The following is a 27,635-nucleotide window of genomic DNA, read 5'->3' as shown; positions in this document are numbered from 1 at the left end:
CATCTATGTCTACCATCCTACATCTCTTCCCACATCTCTGTCTACCTCCCTACATCACTTCCATCATCTCTGTCTACCACCCTACATCTCTTCCATCATCTCTGTCTACCACCCTACATCTCTTCCATCATCTCTGTCTACCACCCTACAGCTCTTCCATCATCTCTGTCTACCACCCTACATCTCTTCCATCATCTCTGTCTACCACCCTACATCTCTTCCATCATCTCTGTCTACCACCCTACCCGTGCTCTCCATTCAGCCAATGACTTACGACTGACTTCCACAAAAATCTGAACCTCCCGGCAACAAGATTTCTCCCGAGCTGCACCGGTTCTCTGGAATGCTCTACCCCAAGAAATCAGGCTTAATCACAACATGCACCGTTTTAAGCGTTTGCTAAAAATACATCTTTTCAGGGCGGCCGATCACCTCCCTTGATCTAACCTCCCATGGCCCATCTATCATTCTCTGAAGCTGAGCCTCCACTGCACCCAGAAGCACTGCGTATATTGGCTGCTGACCGGCTCATGTGGCTTTATATCTGCTCCCCTATTCTCCCAAGATGGCTGGACTATCGTACATAACAAGCACTTCGACCTTTTGGGTCACCCCGATCCCCTCATAGATTGTAAGCTCTCGCGAGCAGGGCCCTCATTCCTCCGGTTCTAATAATCGACTTGTCTGTTGCTCTGTTATTTATGACTGTTGGTTTGTACATGAACCCCTGAATTGTAAGGCGCTGCGGAATATGTTGGCACTATAGAAATACAGATTATTATTACTATCATCATCAGTGCAGGAGGCGGAGCTAAGCAGTGGAGATGATAAGAGGTGGTGAAGGACCTGTGATGTCACCATCATGTGATTCATAGAGGGGGCGTGGTTATATTCACAAGAGAATAAAAGATGAGGAAGTACCTGTGTGATGACGCTCATTTGACAGGAGGGGTGGAGTTCACCAGTGGGAAGCTGCTCCCCTTTTGTACTGAAGAGGTGAAAGAACATCCCGATTAATTTCACAGGTCTTTCACCAACTCTTCTCCTCTCCACTGCTGAGCCCCGCCTCCTGCACTGATCACATGACAGTGACATCACACAGGTCCTTTACCACCTCTTCGCCTCTCCACTGTTAAGACCCGCCTCCTGTACTAATCACATGACGGTGAAGTCACCCCAGGTCTTTCAGCTCTGGCAGTGCAGCAGATACTGGGCAGGTCCTGGTCGGTAATCACTGCTGAGCCCCGCCCCCTGCACTGATCACATGACGGTGACATCACCCCAGGTCCTTCACCACCTCTTCTTCTCTCCACTGCTAAGCCCCGCCCCCTGCACTGATCACATGACAATGACATCACCCCAGGTCCTTCAGCTCTGGCAGTGCAGCAGATACTGGGCAGGTCCTGGTCGGTAGTCAGGGCTCTTGTTCTCTCTGGTATCAGCCATTCCTCCAGCCTGCAGGTAAGATGAGCTGTGAGGAGACAGTGTGGTGGAGAGCTCAGACATGTCACCTCTGGAGATTCTTCTCCATTACACACAAGGAATCCTTCTCCGCTCCTCAGCTTAGTATGATGGGGGGAGGAGTAGTGGGGATAGTGGGGGTTGTCATCATTCGCTGGCCCCTGACTGTCCTGGTGAGGGGCCCCTGCCTCCAGGAGGAGAATGAATGGAGCGGGGCCCGGCCTGAGCTCAGCTCTCTCCAGTCTCTTCTCTAGGAGTTCTGGACACAGCTGAGCACAGCCCAGAGGTGGGACCTGCATCTATCAGACATTTATCTCCTGTGGAGCCACCAGAGATCTCCATGTTGGGGCCCCTGGAATCAATGTGGTGGGGGCTCTGAGAAGCGGGGCCCCTCCAGGCTCAGGAAGTGCGGTTCTGGAGGTGACATCTGGTCTTGTCCCCTGGATGATTTCCTCTCCTCTTCTCATAAAGGCGCCTGCAGTACTAGAAGCCTCCAGCTCCTCCAGTTCTCTCCTCTTCTCCTGAATGACCACCAAGGATGGACAGGAAGGAGATCAGCAGAAGAATATTAGACCTCACCTTGGAGATCATCTCCCTGCTGAGCGGAGAGGTAAACTTTTCTAGATTTCTCTCTTTATTGTATTCTGTAACAAGTCAGACATCGGGAAGGAGAATCCATCATAGGAAGTGATAGGAAGAGTCCAGGGTCCTGGAGAACGGCCTCCAGACCTTCCAAGTGATGGAGAACCTGAAGATCAGCCCCCAATATGGTGAGTGATGTGTCATGTGACCAGTGACCAATAGTCATGTTGTAGGAGCCATGAGAAGGTAAGTAGGCACGTTGTACCAGGAGGAGAGGGCCGGAGGAGAGCACATGGCCCCTGAAGGGTTTATTCCCTAAGTGTCTCTCTCCATCCACAGGAGTACACAATAGTGAAGAAGACATCTGGGGACTGTGTGACTCCCATCATCCATCTCCAGGAGTCAGGAGGGCGGAGCAGGACCCCTCACCCCATCACAGAGCCTCCCCCTCACCCCCTGATACATGAGCAGAAGATCCTAGAACTCACCCTCAAGATGATGGAGCTGCTGACTGGAGAGGTGACACTGCTGGGAATGCTGGGAAATTCTCCAGTAACCGCACTGGAGGGGTCTGAGTGATGACGGTGTCATTGTGTTGTCAGGTTCCTATAAGGTGTCAGGACGTCACTGTCTATTTCTCCATGGAGGAGTGGGAGTATATAGAAGGACACAAGGATCTGTACAAGGAGGCCATGATGGAGGAGCACCAGCCTCTTATATCACAAGGTAAGAGCCGTCATGTGCAGTGTATACACGTGTAAGCAGTGACATGTAATGGAGGAGCACCAGCCTCTTATATCACAAGGTAAGAGCCGTCATGTGCAGTGTATACACGTGTAAGCAGTGACATGTAATGGAGGAGCACCAGCCTCTTATATCACAAGGTAAGAGCCGTCATGTGCAGTGTATACATGTGTGTGCAGTGACATGTAATGGAGGAGCACCAGCCTCTTATATCACAGGGTAAGACCTGTCATGTGCAGTGTATACATGTGTGTGCAGTGACATGTAATGGAGGAGCACCAGCCTCTTATATTACAAGTTGAGAGCCGTCATGTGCAGTGTATACACGTGTGTGCAGTGACATGTAATGGAGGAGCACCAGCCTCTAATATCACAGGGTAAGAGCCGTCATGTGCAGTGTATACACGTGTGTGCAGTGACATGTAATGGAGGAGCACCAGCCACTTATATCACAGGGTAAGAGTCGTCATGTGCAGTGTATACACGTGTGTGCAGTGACATGTAATGGAGGAGCACCAGCCTCTTATATCACAAGGTAAGAGCCGTCATGTGCAGTGTATACACGTGTGTGCAGTGACATGTAATGGAGGAGCACCAGCCTCTTATATCACAGGGTAAGAGCCGTCATGTACAGTGTATACACGTGTGTGCAGTGACATGTAATGGAGAAGCACCAGCCTCTTATATCACAAGGTAAGAGCCGTCATGTGCAGTGTATACACGTGTGTGCAGTGACATGTAATGGAGGAGCACCAGCCTCTTATATCACAAGGTAAGAGCCGTCATGTGCAGTGTATACACGTGTGTGCAGTGACATGTAATGGAGGAGCACCAGCCTCTTATATCACAAGGTAAGAGCCGTCATGTGCAGTGTATACACGTGTGTGTGCAGTGACATGTAATGGAGGAGCACCAGCCTCTTATATCACAGGGTAAGAATCGTCATGTGTAGTGTATACATGTTTGTGCAGTGACATGTAATGGAGGAGCACCAGCCTCTAATATCACAGGGTAAGAGCCGTCATGTGCAGTGTATACACGTGTGTGCAGTGACATGTAATGGAGGAGCACCAGCCTCTTATATCACAAGGTAAGACCCGTCATGTGCAGTGTATACACGTGTGTGCAGTGACATGTAATGGAGGAGCTCCACAGTTTCTTCTCACATTACATTAGAGGCTACATGTTGTTACTCTGCTCGTCTGGAATATTATGTTCTGGATGCTGAAGATATTTTTATATATCCATCAGTCTTAACATTACAATTACCTAATATTGTGTACACTACCGTTATGCTGCTAAAGCATCTTTGACTAATCGAGATATGGGCTCCACAAGACCTCTAAAGGTCTCCTGTGGTTTTATGGTACCAGATGTTCAGGCACTGTGTGCTTGTGTCTCCACAGATGGATCCAGGAGGAGAAATCCACCAGAGAGATTTTCCCGTCCTCTGTATTCCCAGGACTGTCCAGAGGAGAAGGTCCCAGAGAACCCTCAGGTAGATGGAGCTGAGCCCTGTACACATCTATATAGGGGGGTCCTGCAGTCATAGAGGGGTCATAGATTGTGGGGGTCTCTTCTGTGGATCTGTTAGATTTCCCACCTGTCTGCTGTATTGTCCTGAATTGTTACAGATGACAAATCAGGGGGAAGATCTGACTGATATTAAAGTGGAGGATGAAGAAGAGCGGATGATGGGCGATCCCCCGTGTAAGAGTGAGGTGGAGGAGGACATTCCAGGAGATGCCACCACAGGTATGGAGTAAGAAGCCTCTGAATTAATGTTCTAGATTCGCTCCTTCAGGACTGCGCCAGTTTTCTTTTTTGCATTTTCATTTTTTCCTCCAGACCTTCCAAGGCTGATAATGTCTTTACCTTTTCGTTCACACAGCCTCATGAGGACTTATTTTATGTGGGACACGTATTTTCTATTGGCACCATTTAATTCACTGTATTCTGTACAGGGGCCGCACAGGCCAATGACCCTACTGTGAAATTTCTTTGTGGGTCGATGCCCAGGGGGCCACTAGAGCCCTCATCATGACCTCAGCTGAGTACTTAACACTCTTCAGCATTAATTCTAGAAGCATCAGGAGATGCAGGTGACCTCCGGAATTCAAATGTATTCTCAGGATGGTGATACAGTTAAATACTGCGGTGAGAGCGGCAGTATATTTTGCTGCACTGTGGTAATTGGTTCTGCAGGGGTGGGATCTTGTGCTGCAGTACAGTATTGCTGCCCCGTCTACTTGTGTTGGCCCACCTTTAGTCAATATAAAGCTGCCTAGAAGATGGGGCCACTTTAAGTTCTTAGTCTGCCTCTGATCTTATATTGAAAAATGGGAAAAAAATATTTCTTGGATGAAATTTTAAAAACGTATTTCCTCCATGCATTTACGGGTTTTGTTTTAATTGCATTCACTCTGCGCTTTAAATGATCTGACAAGCTTATGTTGCCGGTCAGTACGATTGCGGATATACCAAATTTATGTAGTTTTTATTTAGATTTATTACTATCTCCAGAACTGTGATGGAGTGTTTTTCTGCAGGGAGTGTTTTTCTTGGTATCATATTGAGGTACATACAGGTCCTTCTAAAAAAAATTAGCATATTGTGATAAAGTTCATTATTTTCTGTAATGTACTGATAAACATTAGACTTTCATATATTTTAGATTCATTACACACAACTGAAGTAGTTCAAGCCTTTTATTGTTTTAATATTGATGATTTTGGCCTACAGCTCATGAAAACCCCAAATTCCTATCAAAAAAAATTAGCATATCATGAAAAGGTTCTCTAAACGAGCTATTAACCTAATCATCTGAACCCACTAATTAACTCTAAACACCTGCAAAAGATTCCTGAGGCTTTTAAAAACTCCCAGCCTGGTTCATTACTCCAAACCGCAATCATGGGTAAGACTGCCGACCTGACTGCTGTCCAGAAGGCCATCATTGACCCCTCAAGCAAGAGGGTAAGACACAGAAAGACATGTCTGAAGGAATAGGCTGTTCCCAGAGTGCTGTATCAAGGCACCTCAGTGGGAAGTCTGTGGGAAGGAAAAAGTGTGGCAGAAAACGCTGCACAACGAGAAGAGGTGACCGGACCCTGAGGAAGATTGTGGAGAAGGACCGATTCCAGACCTTGGGGGACCTGCGGAAGCAGTGGACTGAGTCTGGAGTAGAAACATCCAGAGCCACCGTGTACAGGCGTGTGCAGGAAATGGGCTACAGGTGCCGCATTCCCCAGGTCAAGCCACTTTTGAACCAAAACAGCGGCAGAAGCGCCTGACCTGGGCTACAGAGAAGCAGCACTGGACTGTTGCTCAGTGGTCCAAAGTACTTTTTTCGGATGAAAGCAAATTTTGCATGTCATTCGGAAATCAAGGTGCCAGAGTCTGGAGGAAGACTGGGGAGAGGGAAATGCCAAAATGCCTGAAGTCCAGTGTCAAGTACCCACAGTCAGTGATGGTCTGGGGTGCCATGTCAGCTGCTGGTGTTGGTCCACTGTGTTTTATCAAGGGCAGGGTCAATGCAGCCGCTATCAGGAGATTTTGGAGCACTTCATGCTTCCATTTGCTGAAAAGCTTTATGGAGATGAAGATGTCATTTTTCAGCACGACCTGGCACCTGCTCACAGCGCCAACACCACTGGTAAATGGTTTACTGACCATGGTATTACTGGGCTCAATTGGCCTGCCAACTCTCCTGACCTGAACCCCATAGAGAATCTGTGGGATAATTGGGAAGAGAAAGTTGAGAGATGCAAGACCCAACACTCTGGATGAGCTTCAGGCCGCTATCGAAGCATCCTGGGCCTCCATAACACCTCAGCAGTGCCACAGGCTGATTGCCTCCATGCCACGCCGCATTGAAGCCTCCTGGGCCTCCATAACACCTCAGCAGTGCCACAGGCTGATTGCCTCCATGCCACGCCGCATTGAAGCCTCCTGGGCCTCCATAACACCTCAGCAGTGCCACAGGCTGATGGCCTCCATGCCACGCCGCATTGAAGCAGTCATTTCTGCAAAAGGATTCCCGACCAAGTATTGAGTGCAGAACTGAACATCATTATTTGAAGGTTGACTTTTTTTTGTATTAAAAACACTTTTCTTTTATTGGTCGGATGAAATATGCTAATTTTTTGAGATAGGAAATTTGGGTTTTCATGAGCTGTGGCCAAAATCATCAATATTAAAACAATAAAAGGCTTGAACTACTTCAGTTGTGTGTAATGAATCTAAAATATATGAAAGTCTAATGTTTATCAGTACATTACAGAAAATAATGAACTTTATCACAATATGCTAATTTTTTTAGAAGGACCTGTACAAACTTTTTAGATCACTTTTTATTCATTCTTGGAGGGGTAAGGTGACCAAAAAAATGGTGATTTGTCAATTTTTTATTTTTTTCCCATTATCGTATTTATTGCACAGGAAAATAATTTTTGTATTTTAAATGTTCAGCAATTTTTCCATGTGGTAAACCCTATCATATTTCTTTTTTATTGTTTATGTTTCTATGATAAATTAGAAAGTATAGGTGATTAGAATTTGTAATATTTAGTATTTTTTTCACTGTAATTTTTAGTTCCTTCAGGTTATTTGTAAATGAGATTCGTCTGATCGCCTGTACCATAGACTGCTGTAGAATGCTCTTGCAGGACCATGGGATAGGCACAGAACCCCAAGCAAACAAATTGGGCTTTGCGAAATCACCAAGGGGATCCAAGCAGAGGGAGCCCTGTCAATCTGTCTAACACCACCTGCAGGTCTTCATTGGAATAAACATGTGATAGACATCGCAGTCTCCAGCAGGGACATTGCTCCTATTTTTCACCACTCGGATGCTGTGGTCATAATTGACCATGGCATCTGAGGGGTTAAACGTCTGTGGTAGGTGATTTTTTTGATCGCAGACATTAACCTCAGGTATCTTCTGTTTAAAACGTATGTGACGTTGGTCTTCAAGGGGTTAAGTTCTTCCTTTATTTTTCCCAATCCTTTTGAATCCACTTGTGGTTTTGGCAAAAAAAAAACTAAATAAAAAACCACAAAAAGTCCCCAAAACAACCCCTATTTTTAGCCAAAGCCAGGAATGGATTCAAAAGAAACAGCCTTTATCTATCCTTCCTGCTGGATCCAGTTCTGCTGTCAGACTTTATCAGAAGCTTCATGTGTATTTGCAGCCTAATAAGAATATTGTGCATTTGTTCCTTTTTGGTTTGAAAAACAATACTAAATGCATGTTTAATCCTAACAGAAAATTTCTCTGATGAAAACTTCATGTCATCACTAAATTATAAAGCAGAAGATGAAGATATCATGCAGCGCTCTTCAGGAGAAAACTTCATTACCCTCGAAGTAAATCCAGGACTTCACAGTACAGATCTATCATATAATCCCCCTAATCATGAGAAACCTTCTCCTGACCAATCACAGATTGTTACCACAAGTGCAGGCCAGAATGAGGATGACAGATTTCAATGTCATACTGGGGAGAAGCGTTACTCCTGTTCAGAATGTGAAAAGTGCTTTACAGATAAACAAACCCTTGTGATACATAAGAGAAGTCACACAGGAGACAAGTCATACTCATGTTCAAAAAGTGGGAAATGTTTTACAAATAAATCACATCTTGTTACACATGAAAGAAGTCACACAGGAGAGAAACTGTATTCATGTTCAGAGTGTGGGAAGTGCTTTACCTGTAAATCAAGTTTTGTTAGACACAAGAGAATTCACACAGGAGAGAAGCCGTATTCATGTTCAGAATGTGGGAAATGTTTTACAAATAAATCACATCTTGTTACACATGAGAGGATTCACAAAGGAGAGAAACCATATTCTTGTTCAGAATGTGGGAAATGTTTTACAAGTAAATCATATCTTGCTACGCATGAGAGAGTTCACACAGGAGAGAAGCCGTATTCATGTTCAGAATGTGGGAAATGTTTCACAGTTAAATCAAATCTTATTAGACATGAGAGACAACACATAGGAGAGAAGATGTATTCGTGTTCAGAATGTGGGAAATGTTTTACACAGAAATCAAATCTTGTTACACATGAGAGATGTCACACAGGAGAGAAGCCATATTCCTGTTCAGAATGTGGGAAATGTTTTACAGTTAAATCAAATCTTGTTACACATGAGAGGATTCACACAGGAGATAAGCCATATTCATGTTTAGTATGTGGGAAATGATTTACATATAACTCACATTTTGTAAAACATCAGAGAATTCACAAAGGAGAGAAACCATATTCATGTTCACTACGTGGGAAGTGATTAAGAGCTAAATCAAACCTTGTAAACATTAGAGACATCAAACAGGAGAGAACCCTCACCTACTGTGTTGTCCCCTTCCCTTGTAGATTGCAAGCTCTTACGGGCAGGGACCTCTACCTTTGATCACACAACCCTCACTCCTTTGGCCAGGCGAGATAGCTCTCTCAGACCAGGCCACCACTCTGTCCATTTCCTATGTGTATATAATATGTCATATCACTGTATATACTGTCACTGTATTTAATGTCATTATATAATTCTGTTGAGTGGGTCCTAAAAATACAATCTTTCAGTCTTTCTCGTGGGAGGGCACCTTCTGAATTTTGGGTCCATAGCAGCTGCTTCCTCTATGGCTACTTCCCTGGTTTTACAGATAAATCATATCTGCTTACACAGGCAATTAGACATCACACCACACAGAAAACGTATTGATGTCCAGAATGTGGGAAGTGCTTTACAGTTAAGTCAAATCTTTAGAAGTCACACAGGAGAGAAGCCGTATTGATGTTCAGAATGTGAGAAATGTTTTATTACTAAACTCAAACTTAAAGATCATCAATGAATCCAAGTAGGAGTAAAGCCATTTTTGATGTTCTTTGGTGTAGCATATGTTTTACATGTAAATAAGATTTTAAAACTCATCAGAGAATTCACACAAAGAGGAAACCAATTTAGCACATCTGGCTATTCACAGATATTAATGGCCAATGTGAAGGTTTATTTTGGGGTGCAATTAGACGGTATAAGGAAAAGTATTGTGGATTTGAGGAAAAGAAAAGCCTTGTAGTGGAGATGAACAGTCCCCTTGAACCCTGCTTCTTATCACTGTATTTACGAGAATCCAGAGTGATATGAGGAAAGTAACGACGCTCCATGAAATTGTTTTATGTACGTGGACAGAATATTTCATCTTCATACAAATTATATTAAACAAAAAAGGTGATCGATTTGAATAAAACACTAAAACTGATTTTTATTTATTAACCAGTTAAAGACTGAACCATTTACTCCCCTTTCTGACGTGTCATATTTTCATTATTTTTTGGATAATGTGACATTTTAAATTGTATCTTTTTTCTGTTATATTTATTGTGATATCAGACATATGTAATATACAGGGGTTGTGGCTAGCTGCTGCAGCGAGAGCCATTAGTAGCATTTTTTTATCTATTTTGTTTGTCTTTGTTTTTCTTATTGTACACCTTGTGCCCTTGATATGGTGATACAAGGCTGAACTGGATGGACGGAGGGTTTTATTAAGCCTTATAAACTATGTTACCTTGTACTGTTTTGGTCGCTCTGTCCTGAGACAGAAATAAAGTCATGCTTGCAGTGTCCAGAATAAATCCCAGATGCAAAATCCGTTTTGATGGCAATAGATGAGATTTCCCTAGGTTTATCAGAAAGCCGTCTGAACGACCATTTGAAGGTGGACAACAAGACATTCCACTGAGGAAGCAGTGATCAGCCAATCATCAAGATATGGTGTCACAAGAATTAGGGCTGCAGATATCATGACTGCTACCTTGGTTAAAACTCGAGGAGCCGATGTTAGTCCAAATGGTAGACAGGTGAATTGGAGATGCTCCACATGATCTTCCAGAAGCACAGCAATTCTGAGAAATTTTCTGTGATTTTGAAGAACTGGAATCTGAAGATACACGTCTCTAAGATCTATGGTAGCCAGGTAGTCGTTTTGTTGTACTATGTTTATGACTGATCGGATGGATTCCATTTAGATTTTTTTCTTTATAAAGAAGGTTATCAAGTATGTTGGATTTGTTATTAGGCGCCAGGACCTTCTGGGTTTTGGTACTGCAAAGATAGGAGAGTATACTCCTTGGCCTCTCTTTCTTGATGGGACTTTCTCCAAAGCTTTTTTTTTTATAAATTCTTCCAAGAGTTGAAAAATTGCAGGACTTTTTTACTTTGTTCACCAAGTAACGATCTTGAGGAATTTCTCTGAGTTCCAAATAGAAGCCTTTTGCAATTGTGGAGAGGACCCAGACATCTGAAGATGTTTTAACCATTCTGTAAAAAAACTTTTGGAGTCTTATCCAACTGGGAGCAACTTTGCGTCATAAGGCTGGCACTCTTGAGATTGGACATCTTTCTTTTGAAGGAAGCGGTAGATTCCTTGCCACTTTTTGTAAATTTCTTTCTATCTAAGGCACAGAAATTATGTTGGAATCTGGGAGAACCAGTTTTTTTAGTTTGGAAAGGCCTGAAGGTTCTCTTTTTATTGGTACAAACTGAAAAGAATGGCGTGGTATTAAACAAGCAGGAAGTGCTCAAACCCACATGCAGTTGTGCATATATATACAGGGGAGCAGATCCTGCACTTGTGGCCCGTTGCTAATGACGATTCCCAGCAAAAATGCATACAGTGGAGGATGCCCGCAGCGAACCAGAAGTACTACAATAGACATCCTACACAAGATAGCAATTATGTAGATGTGATCTCTTTTTATTGGATCAAGGAAAGGACACCCCTTCATTTTCGTTTAGGGACTTAATGGTGTTCTGCAGTTTGTTTAAACTGATGATCTATCCTCCGGATAGATCATCAGCATCTGATCGGCGGGGGTCTGACACCCGGGACCCTCGCCGATCAGCTGTTCGAGAAGGCAGCGGCGCTCCAGCAGCACCACAGCCTTCTCACTGTTTACCGCAGGCCCAGTGATGTCACGACTAGTATCAACTGGTCTGGGCGGGGCTAAGCTCCGTTCACTTAAATGGAGCTTAGCCCCGCCCAGGCAAGTTGATACTAGTCATGACGTCACTGGGCCAGCGGTAAACAGTGTCGGACCCCCGCCAATCAGATGCTGATGATCTATACAGAGGATAAACAAACTGAAGAACCCCTTTAAGGATCCCCTAAAGTTTTGGACCAAATAAGGATGAGGGATGAAATGGTAAAGAGCAGAAATTATTATTTTATGGCACATCTCCATCCTACTGCTTTATCCACAATGTGCGTCTGGCTGCATTAGATAAAGCCAAATACCTGGAAGAGTATTTTAAAATATCAAGGTGAGCATCACAAAGAAATTCAGTTGCAGTTTTTAGAAGAGGGATATATTAAAGGATCTTTTCCCTAGGGACCCCATGTTCTAAGTCTTGCATAAGCTGGCTCAACCAAATTCTTAAGGCTCTGGCCACTGGAATAGAAGATGCAGCTGATTTATCAGCTGGTAGCATTCCTTCTATAAGAGCTTATACAGAGAGAACTGTAGGTAACTAGATATTTTCTTAGGCAACTTACGTGTATTCGATACTTTTCATGAGACGCCTTAGACATTTCTTTTGTTTTTATTAGAGGATAGATCTAATATTTATAATTTTTTCCTGTTACAAAAGATTTTAAGACCTGAAACCCCAGACCCAAAAAGTCCTCTTAAACAGCTCTCTATTACGTATCCTTGCCTCACAAAGAATACATCTCCATGACCACCCACACTCACTACTCTCCATTCCACTCACAAACTGCAATCCAAAGCCACTGGACTGACATATCCGGCTCAGAGACTCAACCACACGGCCTTATACATCCTGTTATCACATTTGGCCTCTGCCTCTACAGCACTGGAGTGCTCCTCTGGGTCTGTACAGGATCCAGCACTGGAGTGCTCCTCTCCCCTGGCTTTAGTGACTGGACACCCCTCTCCTGTGCCATTCAGCTCCCAGGAATAAGATGTATGGCATGCAAAAACACAAACATGTCACCACACAGCTACATAAGTAGAACATTTAAGATAAGGCATTAAACTCCAAACCACCACATGAAGCCCAAACCTAGAAGCCACATTCCAGACATACATGCTGTATAACTCACTGTAACTGCCTTGAGCTAATTCCCAGCAACACCCCCATTTCTAAACGGTGTAGTTCCAATACCACACAAACATACTGCAACTGACGACCCATTGACTTTACAGATTCCACTAAAAAGTCCTAGGACTGCTCCTCATGCCACCCCACTGTAGCAGACAACAGGACAAGTACCCTTCCATCGTCCCATACACCCACTGACCCCCACATTGCCAGAGCCACTCGTCATGCCACCCCTCTCCCACAGACAGTAGCACAAGAACCCCTTGTTTTATCTGCATGGGTTCCATACACCGTAGTTGCAACTGACCTCTTTTCCCACACAAACACACTGACCTCACAGAGCTTGGACTCCCCCACATGCCACCGCACTCTTTCACTCATGATCTCCTTGTCTGATATTAATGGCTTCCACACAATACTCCCTGCTGACCCCATATGCCCCAAGATCAGGGACTGCACCCGAGGTCACCCCTTATCTCACACAGACCTAACATAAGATATGCATCATTGTCTGCCCCCCACACCCACTGAATGCTGCTCATGCCTCTCTATCAAACTGTTCCCAAGTTACAGACAGTACCCCCCCAAACAGGTCTCCATCTCTGCCCCCTCGAGCACACATGTTGCCATCTCTGCCCCCCCCCCCCAACAGCTCACAGGTCTCCTTCTATGCCCACCTCCAGCACACAGGTTGCCATCTCTGGCTCCCCACCCAGCACATAGGTCGCCATCTCTGCCCCCCCCCCACAGGTCTACTTCTCTGCCCACCTCCAGCACACAGGTTGCCATCACTGCACCCTCCCCCAGCACACAGGTCGCCATCTCTGCCAACCTCCAGCACACAGGATGCCATCTCTTCCAACTTCCAGCACACAGGTTGCCATCACTGCACCCTCCCCCAGCACACAGGTCGCCATCTCTGCCCACCTCCCCAACACACAGATTGCCATCTCTGCCAACCTCCAGCACACAGGATGCCATCTCTTCCCACTTCCAGCACACGGGTTGCCATCTTTACCCACCTCCCCCAGCACACAGGTAGCCATTTGTGTTGATTGAGCACCAAAGTGCTCGGGTGCTCGAGTAGAACACCTCGGGCTGCTTGAGTGCTCTGTAGAGCACCAGAGCACAATGGAAGTCAATGGGAGAACCCGAGCATTAAACCAGTCACTCCCTGCTCTGAAGAGGGGAGGGTGTCTGGTTCACAGGAAAAGGTCAGAATTCGATGGAAACATCACTGAAATGGTTCAGGAACAGCATGGGCAGAATGTCTCGATGCATCTTGGACTCCCAGGTCGCTGCTGGGAACCATGTTGTCCGAGTAGTACGCCACTTTTACAGACTGACAATAATATGCACAAAACCAAAGATAAAATCGATTTTAGAGGAAATATTGTTAGGAAACATTCTTTCCTGTATATTTACTTGTATATAAAGTGCAAGTCCTGCCAAAAATTACAAGGAAGAGGCACTCCGATACAACCTGTATATCACATAATAGAGAGCCTCATTCACATTGTGGTACAATTGTTCAGGTAGTGGGACTCCCACACTCATAAGCCTATGCACTAAGTGAAAGGGCTGCCAAAAATTACAAGGTAACGGCTCTCAAATACACCCTTTATTACACATAAAAGAGGGCATCCTACACACCCTTGAAAATCTATGATTGATGGCCTGCTGGTGACCCTCAAAAACTATTGGAGCAAGGGCCTGCTGATCTGACCATCTAAAACATTAGGGGCGAGGGCCTGCTGCTGATGTGACCATCTAAAACATTAGCGGTCAGGGTCTGCTGCTGGGATGAACCTCTAAAACATTAGGGGCGAGTGCCTGCAGCAGATCTGACCTTCTAAAACATTAGGGGCGAGGTACTGCTGCTGATCTGACCATCTAAAACATTAGGGGCAAGGGTCTGCTGCTGAGCTGACCCTCTAAAACATTAGGGGCAAGGGTCTGCTGCTGAGCTGACCATCTAAAACATTAGGGGTGAGGGCCTGCTGGTGACCATCAAAAACATTATGAACAAGGGCCTGCTGGTGACCCTCAAAAACATTATGGGTGAGGGCCTGCTGGTGACCTTCTAAAATATTATGGGTGGGGGCCTGCTGCTGAGATGACCCTCTAAAACATTAGGAGCAAGGGCAGCCTAATAAGCATGTTGATATGATGGAGGAGGAGGACGAGAAAAGGGAGATTGAACCATATACCCTTTTTAGTGGTGGAAGGGGTGCATGGGAATACAGTGTATTCAATACACCATAAAAGCCACATTTAGAGTGCCTTTATGTTCAGCCGCTTTGCTCTGGTGGAGTAGAGAAGTCAGGGGCAATCCAGGCCTTGTTCATTTTTATAGTGTTGAGTTTTGGAGTACCGCACACCTGTATGGTTCACTGGTGCCTGCAAGGACTTATTCAGTCGCATATAATAATAAGGAAGTTGCAGCACACAGTTTTACTTGTTGCTATTAAGTTTTAATTAAAACTTAATAGCAACAAGTAAAACTGTGTGCTGCAACTTCCTTATTATTGTTCATTTTTATAAGCATCAACTGGTCAGCATTTTCAGTTGAGAGGCGGATGCACTTATCAGTTATTATGCCCCCAACACCAGTAAATACACACTCTGACAAAACGCTGGCGGTGGGGCAGGCCAGCACCTTCAAGACCTAGAGCGCCAGTTCTGGCCACGTGTTCAGCTTGGACACCCAATAGTTGTAAGGCACAAAGGGATTACTAAGGACGCTGACACGGTCTGCTACATACTACTTCAACATCTTCCACAATTTTTCCCTCCTTGTGACACTAGGCCATGCATCAGGTTGAGGGTGCTGGCGAGGTGTCATAAAACTTTCCCAGGCCTTGGAGAGTGTTGCCCTGCCTCTGTTTGAACTGCTTTGTGTTCCCCTCGTCTCCCCTCCTCGGTTGGCCAAGGAACTACGTACTCTGCAGCCAGCATTGTCAGCTGGAAATTTTTGGAGCAACTTGACCTCTCCACCACAAGAATGAGAGATGAGAAGTTCTCTTTGTAGCAGGGGTCGAGAAGGGTGAACAACCAGTAATCGGTGTTGGCCAAAATGCATACAAAGCGAGGGTCATGGGAAAGGCAGCCTAACATAAAGTCAGCCATGTGTGCCAGAGTACCAACAGGCAAGACTTCGCTGTCCTTATCAGGAGGATGACTCTCAATCTACTCATCCTCCTCTTCTACCCATCCACACTAAACAGATGGAATAAAACTTCCATGGGTCATACCCTCTGTGGCGGAGGCAAACGTCTCCTGCTCCTCCTCATTATCCAATTTGCGCTGAGAAGACGAACTGACAGTGGTCTGGCTATCACCCTGTGTACTGTCTTCCCCCATTTCCACCTCTTCCACATGCAAAGCGTCCGCCTTAATTGTGAGCAGCGAGCGTTTCAGTAGACACAGCATTGGGATAGTTACGCTGATAATAGTGTTATTGCCGCTCATCATCTGTGTTGATTCCTCAAAGTTGCGTAAAACCTCACAGAGGCCAGACATCAATGCCCACTCGTCGCTTGTGAAGAGCGAAAGCTGACTGGAAAGGCGACGACCATGTTGCAGCTGGTATTCCACTACTGCCCTCTGCTGCTCACAAAGCCTGGCCAACATGTGGAACGTTGAGTTCCAGCGCATGCTCACGTCGCACAACAGTCGGTGAACTGGCAATTGCAAGCGCTGCTGCAGCGTTGCCAGACCGGCAGAAGCTGTCGATGACTTGCGGAAATGGGCACACACGCGGTGCACCTTCACCAGTAGCTGAGGCAAATTGGGGTAGGTTTTGAGAAACTGCTGAGCCATTAGGTTGAACACATGGGCTAGGCATGGTATGTGTGTGAGCTTGTCGGGCTCCAAAGCCGCCACCAGGTTACGGCCATTATCAGACAGAACCATGCCTGGTTGTAGGTTGAGTGGCGAGAGCCACAGCTCAGTCTGGTCTCTTATCCCCTGCCACAGCTCTGCGGCGGTGTGCTGTTTGTCACCTAAGCAGATCAGTTTAAGTGGCCTGTTGCCACTTCCCCACGGCAGTGCTACACTGCTTCTAGCTACTGACTGATGGCTGACTGGTGCTGCAAGATGAGAATTCAGAGGTGGAGGGGGAGAAAGAGGGGTTGTAGCCACTAACGTAGGTGGTGGCTAAAACCCTAATGGAAGTAGGGCCCGAAATCCTTGGTGTCAGTAGCACCTGTGCCATCCCAGGGTACGACTCGCTCCTGGCCTCCACAACGTTCACCCAGTGTGCCGTCAGGGAAATGTAGCATCCCTGGCCAAAAGCACTTTTCCATACAGTATGTCAGTCGTTAAGTGGACCTTCCCAATAACTGCGTTGGTCAGGGCACGGGTGATGTTACAAGACACATGCTGGTGTAAGGCTGGGACTGCACATTGAAAAATATTGGCAGCTAGGGACAGAGTAACGCGGGACAGCCATCGCCATCAGGCTGCGGAAAGCCTCAGTGTCCACAAGCCTAAATGGCAACATTTCCAGGGCCAGCAATTTGGAAAGGTGTGCATTTAGTGCTATGGCCTGTGAGTGGGTGGCTGGATATTTGCGCTTTTATTCAAAGGCCTGGGGTATAGACATCTGTACGCTGCGCTGGGACATAGAAGTGGATGTGCTAGCTGATGGTGCTTGCGAAGGTCCAGGTGCATGGCAGGAGGCATCCGGGCCTGCGTCTTGGACAGGGGATTGACCAGCACGTAACACAGGGGAAGAGGAGGTAGTGGTGTGACCCGCAGACACTGATTGTGGACCCAGGCGTTCGGCCCACCTATTAGGGTGCTTGGATGCCATGTGGCGGATCATGCTGGTGGTGGTGAGGTTGCTAGTGTTCACGCCCCTGCTCATTTTGGTATAGCACAGGTTGCAAATGGTAATTCTTTTATTGTCCGCACTTTCCTCAAAGATGCACCAGACTGCGGAACACCTACCCCTTGGCAAGGGAGATTGCCACAAGGGGGTGCTCTGGGGAACAGTTGCGGGCCTGTTTGGTTTGGCCCGCCTTCTCCCTTTTGTCACCCCACTGCCTCTTCCAGCCTGTTGCAGTGCTGCGGATGTCTCCCCCTCTGTACTACTGTCCTCATTCGGCTTGCCAACCTTCCCAGGTTGGGTCAGTGACTTCATCGTTCACCCTCTTCTCTTCCACTTCCTCACTCTGGTTATCCTCCTGACTTGTTGACCTAACCACAACCTCAGTGATTGACAACTGTGTCTCATCCTCATCATCCACCTCGTGAAACACTAATTGCCGTTCCCCACCGTCATCTTCTTGTGATTGTGGATGCTCAAGAGTTTGCGAATCAGGGCACAATATCTCTTCATGTCCCTCTTCAAGCGGGCTTGTTGAGAGGCCCAAATTAAGGAATGGCGCTGAAAAGAGCTCCTCGGTATATCCGAGTGTGGGAATCACTTGTTTGGCAAGACTCTCCATGGTGGGAGGAAGGAGGATCAGGGTGAGGATTGTGTTGAACAGACTCTTGGCTACTGAGACTGGACTTTGTGGAAGACAGGGTGGTGCTTAACCGACTGGAAGAATTATCTGCTGCAATCCAACTGACCACCTGGTCGCACTGGTCTGATTTCGAGAGTGTTGTCCTGCGCCACCCTGCAAACTGGGACATGAAGCTAGGTATCGTGAATGAGTGTGTTTCTAGTGCTCTGGCAGCAGGCACAGTTTTCACCGCACCCAGGGCCACGGCCTCTGCGTGCACCATCCGCAGCACGGCCACTTCCCCGTCCCTTACTGCTCACCTTCTGCATATTAAATGGTATATATGCTTGCAAGTATGTTTTATAAGTGTATGCGCAAATTAAGTACACAGAATGTCACAGATATTTTTAGGATGTGCACACGTTAAACAGGAGGTATAGCGCAAGTAATGTCACTGTCACCAGCAGCTAATAAAAATTACACTGAATAGTACCTCCGCGCACGTTTTAAACGCGAGTGGAGGAGACTCGAGCATCTTGCTCGAGCACACGCAGTGTTCGGCCAGACACCGCGATGTGCCGAGCATCGCACTGCTCAAGTAAAATTAGTGTTCAGCCGAGCATGCTCGCCCAACACAAGCCGCCATCTCAGCCCACCCCCTCCAACACACAGATCGCCATCTCTGCTTACCTCCCCCAGCACACAGATCACTATCTCTGCCCCCCCACTCAGCATACAGGTCGCCATCTCTGCCCACCTCCCAAGCATACAGGTCGCCATCTCTGCCCACCTCCCCAAACACACAGGTGCCATTTCTGCCTACCTCCCTCCAGCAAACAGATCGCCATCCCCACCCTCCCAGCACACAGGTCGCCATCTGTGCCCACCTCCCCAAACAACAGGTCGCCATCTCTGTCCCTCCCCAAACCACAGGTCGCTATCTGTGCCCAGATCCCATAGCTCTCCCCAACATGTGAGTAGCCGACCCCTCCCAACACACAGGTCGCCATCTCTGCCCCCCCAGCACACAGATCACCATCTCTGCCCCCCACCCAGCACATAGGTCATCATCTCTGCCCGCCCCAGCACACAGGTCGCCATCTCTGCCCACCTCCAGCACGCAGGTTGCCATCTCTGCCCACCTCCAGCACACAGGTCGTCATCTCTGCCCCCCCAGCACACAGGTCGCTATCTCTGCCCACCTCCAGCATGAAGGTTGCCATCTCTGCCCACCTCCAGTACACAGGTCGTCATCTCTGCCCCCCCAGCACACAGGTCGCCATCTCTGCCCACCTCCAGCATGAAGGTTGCCATCTCTGCCCACCTCCAGTACACAGGTCGTCATCTCTGCCCCCCCAGCACACAGGTCACCATCACTGCACCCCCCCCCCCACCAGCACACAGGTCGCCATCTCTGCACACCTCCCCGAGCACACAGGTTGCTATCTCTGCTCACCTCCACCACCACATAGGTCACCATCTCTGCCCCCCCCAGCACACAGGTCGCCATCTCTGCCCCCCCAGCACACAGGTCGCCATCTCTGTCCCCCCCCCCCCAGCACACAGGTCGCCATCTCTGCCCCCCCCAGCACACAGGTCACCATCTCTGCCCCCCCCCCCACCAGCACACAGGTCGCCATCTCTGCCCACCCAGCACACAGGTCGCCATCTCTACCCCCCCAGCACACAGGTCGCCATATCTGTGTCCCCCCCAGCACACAGGTCGCCATCTCTGCCCACCACCCCCAGCACACAGGTCGCCATCTCTACCCCCCAGCACACAGGTAGTCATCTCTGCCCCCCCCAGCACACAGGTCGCCATCTCTGCCCCCCCCCAGCACACAGGTCGCCATCTCTGTCCCCCCAGCACACAGGTCATCATCTCTGCCCCCCCCAGCACACAGGTCGCCATCTCTGCCCCCCCCAGCACACAGGTCGCCATCTCTGCCCCCCCCCCCCAGCACACAGGTCGCCATCTCTGCCCCCCCCCCCCAGCACACAGGTCGCCATCTCTGCCCCCCCCCCCAGCACACAGGTCGCCATCTCTGCCCACCCAGCACACAGGTCGCCATCTCTACCCCCCCCCCCCCCCAGCACACAGGTCGTCATCTTTACCCCCCCACCAGCACACAGGTCACCATCTCTGCCCCCCCCCCCAGCACACAGGTCACCATCTCTGCCCCCCCCCCCAGCACACAGGTCGTCATCTCTGCCCCCAGCACACAGGTCACCATCTCTGCCCCCCCCCCACCAGCACACAGGTCGTCATCTCTGCCCCCAGCACACAGGTCACCATCTCTGCCCCCCCCCACCAGCACACAGGTCGTCATCTCTGCCCCCCCAGCACACAGGTCGTCATCTCTACCCCCCCACCAGCACACAGGTCACCATCTCTGCCCCCCCCCAGCACACAGGTCGTCATCTTTACCCCCCCCCCAGCACACAGGTCGCCATCTCTACCCCCCCCAGCACACAGGTCGTCATCTCTGCCCCCCCAGCACACAGGTCGTCATCTCTGCCCCCCCAGCACACAGGTCGCCATTTCTGCCCATCCCCTCAGCACACAGATCGTCATCTCTTCCCCCTCCAGCAGATATGTCACCATCACTGCACCCCCCCCCAGCACACAGGTTGCCATCTCTGCACCCCCCCCCCCAAACAACAGGTCGCCAATTGTGCCCGGATCCCATAGATCTCCCCAACATGTGAGTAGCAGCGAAGTCACGTGACCACTGACGTCACACCTTACTTCCCATGAAAACCCTAACCAAAGATCTACACCCTGATGTCCCCCCTCCCTCACAGATTTACACCCCAAAAAGCCCTCCACACACCCTCATGTCCCCATAATATAAAACACAAGCCCCCTCCCCTCACAGATTTACACCCCATAAAGTCCCCCCTCACAGAGGCGCACAGACTCCTGCAGTCCCTGTCTGCCAGCACTTCCCACATGGGGTCATGTGACCAGTGACATCACAAACCTCCTTCTAACAACTACTCTATTAGGGATAAGCGAATCGCCTTCGGATGAAACATCCTAAGTCGATTCGCATAAAACGTTGTTCCAATACTGTGCGGAGCAGGATCGGGAGCTCTCTACAGTATTAGAATGTATTGGCTCTGATGAGATTAAGTTATTGCTTTGCGAAGTCTCCCGAAACTTCGGGTAATAACTTCATGAATGAATTTGTACTGTAAAAAACATTTCCCGAACTCGGGTTCGGTTCCAAGTGGTACCTTGGAACCTAACCAGAGTCCGGGAAATGTTTTTTTTACAGTACAAATTAAATTATGAAATTATTGTGCAAAGTCTCGTGAGCCAATACATTCTAATACTGTTCAGAGCTCCCGGTCCTGCTCCGCGAATCGACTTCGGATGTTTCATACATAATCGATTCGCTCATCCCTAAACTCTATTCTAGAATCGAAGTGCAGCAGCAGCTCCGCCCCCTGCACTGATCACATGATGCTGATGTCACCCCAGGTCCTTCCCCACCTCTTATCCTCTCCACTGCTCCGCCCCCTGCACTAATAACATGAGAGTGACGTCACCGAAGGTGACATCACCCCTGGTACTTAACCACCTCTTCTCCTGAGCCCCGCCCCCTGCACTGATCACACGACAGTGACATCTCACATGTCCTTCCCCACCTCTTATCCTCTTCACTTCTAAACCCCGCCCCCTGCTCTAATCACATAAGAGTGACGTCACCCTAGGTCCTTCAGCACCTCTTCTCATCTCCTGAGCCCCGCCCCCTGCACTGATCACATGATGGTGACATCATCACAGGTCCTTCACCACATCTTCTACTCTCTGAGCCCCGCCCCCTGCACTGATCACATGACGGTGACGTCACCCCAGGTCCTTCAGCTCTGGCAGTGCAGCAGACACTGGGCAGGTCCTGGTCGGTAGTCAGGGCTCTTGTTCTCTCTGGTATCAGCCATTCCTCCAGCCTGCAGGTAAGATGAGCTGTGAGGAGACAGTGTGGTGGAGAGCTCAGACATGTCACCTCTGGAGATTCTCCTCCATTACACACAAGGAATCCTTCTCCGCTCCTCAGCTTAGTATGATGGGGGAGGAGTAGTGGGGATAGTGGGGGTTGTCATCATTCGCTGGCCCCTGACTGTCCTGGTGAGGGGCCCCTGCCTCCAGGAGGAGAATGAATGGAGCGGGGCCCGGCCTGAGCTCAGCTCTCTCCAGTCTCTTCTCTAGGAGCTCTGGACACAGCTGAGCACAGCCCAGAGGTGGGACCTGCATCTATCAGACATTTATCTCCTGTGGAGCCACCAGAGATCTCCATGTTGGGGCCCCTGGAATCCATGTGGTGGGGCTCTGAGAAGCGGGGCCCCTCCAGGCTCAGGAAGTGCGGTTCTGGAGGTGACATCTGGTCTTGTCCCCTGGATGATTTCCTCTCCTCTTCTCATAAAGGCGCCTGCAGTACTAGAAGCCTCCAGCTCCTCCAGTTCTCTCCTCTTCTCCTGAATGACCACCAAGGATGGACAGGAAGGAGATCAGCAGAAGAATATTAGACCTCACCTTGGAGATCATCTCCCTGCTGAGCGGAGAGGTAAACTTTTCTAGATTTCTCTCCTCTTTATTGTATTCTGTAACAAGTCAGACATCGGGAAGGAGAATCCATCATAGGAAGTGATAGGAAGAGTCCAGGGTCCTGGAGAACGGCCTCCAGACCTTCCAAGTGATGGAGAACCTGAAGATCAGCCCCCAATATGGTGAGTGATGTGTCATGTGACCAGTGACCAATAGTCATGTTGTAGGAGCCATGAGAAGGTAAGTAGGCACGTTGTACCAGGAGGAGAGGGCCGGAGGAGAGCACATGGCCCCTGAAGGGTTTATTCCCTAAGTGTCTCTCTCCATCCACAGGAGTACACAATAGTGAAGAAGACATCGGGGGACTGTGTGACTCCCATCATCCATCTCCAGGAGTCAGGAGGGCGGAGCAGGACCCCTCCCCCCATCACAGAGCCTCCCCCTCACCCCCTGATACATGAGCAGAAGATCCTAGAACTCACCCACAAGATGATGGAGCTGCTGACTGGAGAGGTGACACTGCTGGGAATGCTGGGAAATTCTCCAGTAACAGCACTGGAGGGGTCTGGGTGATGACGGTGTCATTGTGTTGTCAGGTTCCTATAAGGTGTCAGGACGTCACTGTCTATTTCTCCATGGAGGAGTGGGAGTATATAGAAGGACACAAGGATCTGTACAAGGAGGCCATGATGGAGGAGCACCAGCCTCTTATATCACAAGGTAAGAGCCGTCATGTGCAGTGTATACACGTGTGTGCAGTGACATGTAATGGAGGAGCACCAGCCTCTTATATCACAAGGTAAGAGCCGTCATGTGCAGTGTATACACGTGTGTGCAGTGACATGTAATGGAGGAGCACCAGCCTCTTATAGTCACAGGGTAAGAGCCGTCATGTGCAGTGTATACACGTGTGTGCAGTGACATGTAATGGAGGAGCACCAGCCTCTTATATCACAGGGTAAGACCCGTCATGTGCAGTGTATACACGTGTGTGCAGTGACATGTAATGGAGGAGCACCAGCCTCTTATATCACAGGGTAAGACCCGTCATGTGCAGTGTATACACGTGTGTGCAGTGACATGTAATGGAGGAGCACCAGCCTCTTATATCACAGGGTAAGAGCCGTCATGTGCAGTGTATACACGTGTGTGCAGTGACATGTAATGGAGGAGCACCAGCCTCTTATATCACAAGGTAAGAGCCGTCATGTGCAGTGTATACACGTGTGTGCAGTGACATGTAATGGAGGAGCACCAGCCTCTTATATCACAGGGTAAGAGCCGTCATGTGCAGTGTATACACGTGTGTGCAGTGACATGTAATGGAGGAGCACCAGCCTCTTATATCACAAGGTAAGAGCCGTCATGTGCAGTGTATACACGTGTGTGCAGTGACATGTAATGGAGGCCATGTGTTCAGTCACTGTGTGCTTGTGTCTCCACAGATGGATCCAGGAGGAGAAATCCACCAGAGAGATGTCCCCGTCCTCTGTATTCCCAGGACTGTCCAGAGGAGAAGCTCCCAGAGAACCCTCAGGTAGATGGAGCTGAGCCCTATACACATCTATATAGGGGGGTCCTGCAGTCATAGAGGGGTCATAGATGGTGGGGGTCTCTTCTGTGGATCTGTTAGATTTCCCACCTGTCTGCTGTATTGTCCTGAATTGTTACAGATGACAAATCAGGGGGAAGATCTGACTGATATTAAAGTGGAGGATGAAGAAGAGCGGATGATGGGCGATCCCCCGTGTAAGAGTGAGGTGGAGGAGGACATTCCAGGAGATGTCACCACAGGTATGGAGTAAGAAGCCTCTGAATTCTTGTTCTAGATTTACTCCTTCAGGACTGCGCCAGTTTTCTTTTTTGCATTTTCATTTTTTCCTCCAGACCTTCCAAGGCTGATAATGTCTTTACCTTTTTGTTCACACAGCCTTATGAGGACTTATTTTATGTGGGACACGTATTTTCTATTGGCACCATTTAATTCACTGTATTTTGTACAGGGGCGCACAGGCCAATGACCCTACTGTGAAATTTCTTGGTGGGTCGATGCCCAGGGGGCCACTAGAGCCCTCATCATGACCTCAGCCTGAGTACTTAACACTCTTCAGCATTAATTCTAGAAGCTTTAGGAGATGCAGGTGACCTCCGGAATTCAAATATATCCTCAGGATGGTGATACAGTTAAATACTGCGGTGAGAGCGGCACTATATTTTGCTGCACTGTGGTAATTGGTTCTGCAGGGGCGGGATCTTGTGCTGCAGTACAGTATTACTGCCCGTCTACTTGTGTTGACCCTGCCTACTTGTGTTGGCCCACCTTTAGTCAATATAAAGCTGCCTAGAAGATGGGGCCACTTTAAGTTCTCAGTCTGCCTCTGATTTTGTATGGAAAAATGGGAAAAATTATTTCTTGGATGAAATTTTAAAAACGTATTTATTCCATGCATTTAGGGGTTTTGTTTTAATGGCATTTTGTCTGCGCTTTTAAATGATCTGACAAGCTTATGTTGCCGGTCAGTACGATTGCGGATATACCAAATTTATGTAGTTTTTATTTTGATTTACTACTATCTCCAGAACTGTGAGGGAATAAACATGTGATAGGAGCAATGTCCCTGCTGGAGACTGCTGATCGCAGACATTAACATCAGGTATCTTCTGTTTAAAACGTATGTGATGTTGGTCTTCAAGGGGTTAAGTTCTTCCTTTATATTCCCCAATCCTTTTGAAACCACTTGTGGTTTTGACAAAAAAACTAAAACTAAATGGAAACCACGAAAAGTCCCCAAAACAACCCCTATTTTTATACAAAGCCAGGAATGGATTCAAAAGAAACAGCCTTTAACTATCCTTTCTGCTGGATCCAGTTCTGCTGTCAGACTTTATCAGAAGCTTCATGTGTGTTTGCAGCCTAATAAGAATATTGTGCACTTTTTACTTTTTGGTTTGAAAAACAACACTAAATGCATGTTTAATCCTAACAGAAAATCTCTCTGATGAAAATTTCACGTCATCGTTAAATTATAAAGCAGAAGATGAAGATATCCTGCAGTGCTCTTCAGGAGAAAACCTCTTTACCCTCAAAGTAAATCCAGGACTTCACAGTACAGATCTATCATATAATCCCCCTAATCATGAGGAACCTTCTCCTGACCAATCACAGATTGTTACCACAAGTGCAGGCCAGAACGAGGATGACAGATTTCAATGTCATATTGGCAAGAAGCGTTACTCCTGTTCAGAATGTGAAAAGTGCTTTACAGATAAACAAACCCTTGTGATACATAAGAGAAGTCACACAGGAGACAAGTCATACTCATGTTCAGAATGTGGGAAATGTTTTACAAATAAATCAAATCTTGTTGCACATGACCGAAGCCACACAGGAGAGAAACTGTATTCATGTTCAGAGTGTGGGAAGCGCTTTACCTGTAAATCAAGTTTTGTTAGACACAAGAGAATTCACACAGGAGAGAAGCCGTATTCATGTTCAGAATGTGGCAAATGTTTTGCAAATAAATCACATCTTGTTAACCATGAGAGAATTCACACAGGAGAGAAACCATATTCTTGTTCAGAATGTGGGAAATGTTTTACAAGTAAATCATATCTTGCTACACATGAGAGAGTTCACACAGGACAGAAGCCGTATTCATGTTCAGAATGTGGGAAATGTTTCACAGTTAAATCAAATCTTATTAGACATGAGAGACAACACATAGGAGAGAAGCTGCATTCTTGTTTAGAATGTGGGAAATGTTTTACACACAGATCAAGTCTTGTTACACATGAGAGAGTTCACACAGGAGAGAAGCCATATTCATGTTCAGAATGTGGGAAATGTTTCACAATTAAATCAAATCTTATTAGACATGAGAGACAACACATATGAGAGAAGCCGTATTCGTGTTCAGAATGTGGGAAATGTTTTACACAGAAATCAAATCTTGTTACACATGAGAGAAGCCATATCCCTGTTCAGAATGTAGGAAATGATTTACATATAACGCCAGGCCAGGCAAGATAGCTCTCTCAAACCAGGCCACTACATTTGTCCATTTCCTATGTGTATATAATATGTCATATCACTGTATATACTGTCACTGTATTTAATGTCATTATATAATTCTGTTGAGTGGGCTCTAACAATACAATCTTTCAGTCTTTTTCATGGGAGGGCACCTTCTGAATTTTGGCCCCATAGCAGCTGCTTCCACTATAGCTACTTACCTGGTTTTACAGATAAATCATGTCTGCTTACACAGGCAATGAGAAAATCACACCACAGAGAAAATGTATTTATGTCCAGAATGTGGGAAGTGCTTTACAGATAAGTCAAATCTTTTTAGACATCAGAGAATTCACATGGGAGAGAAGCTGTATTCCTGTTCAGAATGTGAGAAATGTTTTATTATTAAACTCAAACTTAAAGTGGTTCTACAGTTTGCTTTAACTGATGATCTATCCTCATCCTTCTCACTGTTTACCGCTGGCCCAGTGACGTCACAACTAGTATCAACTGGCCTGGTCGGGGCTAAGCTCCATTCAAGTGAACAGAGCTTAGCCACGCCCAGGCAAGTTGATACTAGTCGTGACGTCACTGGGCCAGCGGTAAACAGTGAGAAGGCTGCGGTGCTGCTGGAGCCACCGCTGCCTTCCCAAACAGCTGATTGTCAGGGTCACGGGTGTCAGACCCCTGCTGATCAGATGCT

At 47.5% G+C, this 27,635-nt stretch overlaps 1 pseudogene; it reads left to right on the top strand.

Annotated features, from left to right (window-relative positions):
- The first annotated feature begins 4,481 nt into the window (after window positions 1-4,481).
- Window positions 4,482-27,411, top strand: LOC122930448 (annotated as a pseudogene).
- Window positions 27,412-27,635: the final 224 nt, after the last annotated feature.

The sequence above is a fragment of the Bufo gargarizans genome, chromosome 1, assembly GCF_014858855.1.
Source record: "Bufo gargarizans isolate SCDJY-AF-19 chromosome 1, ASM1485885v1, whole genome shotgun sequence".
Taxonomy (NCBI): Eukaryota; Metazoa; Chordata; class Amphibia; order Anura; family Bufonidae; genus Bufo; species Bufo gargarizans.
The sequence above is the reverse complement of the archived record's forward strand: the minus strand, read 5'-3'. Positions and strand labels throughout refer to the sequence as shown.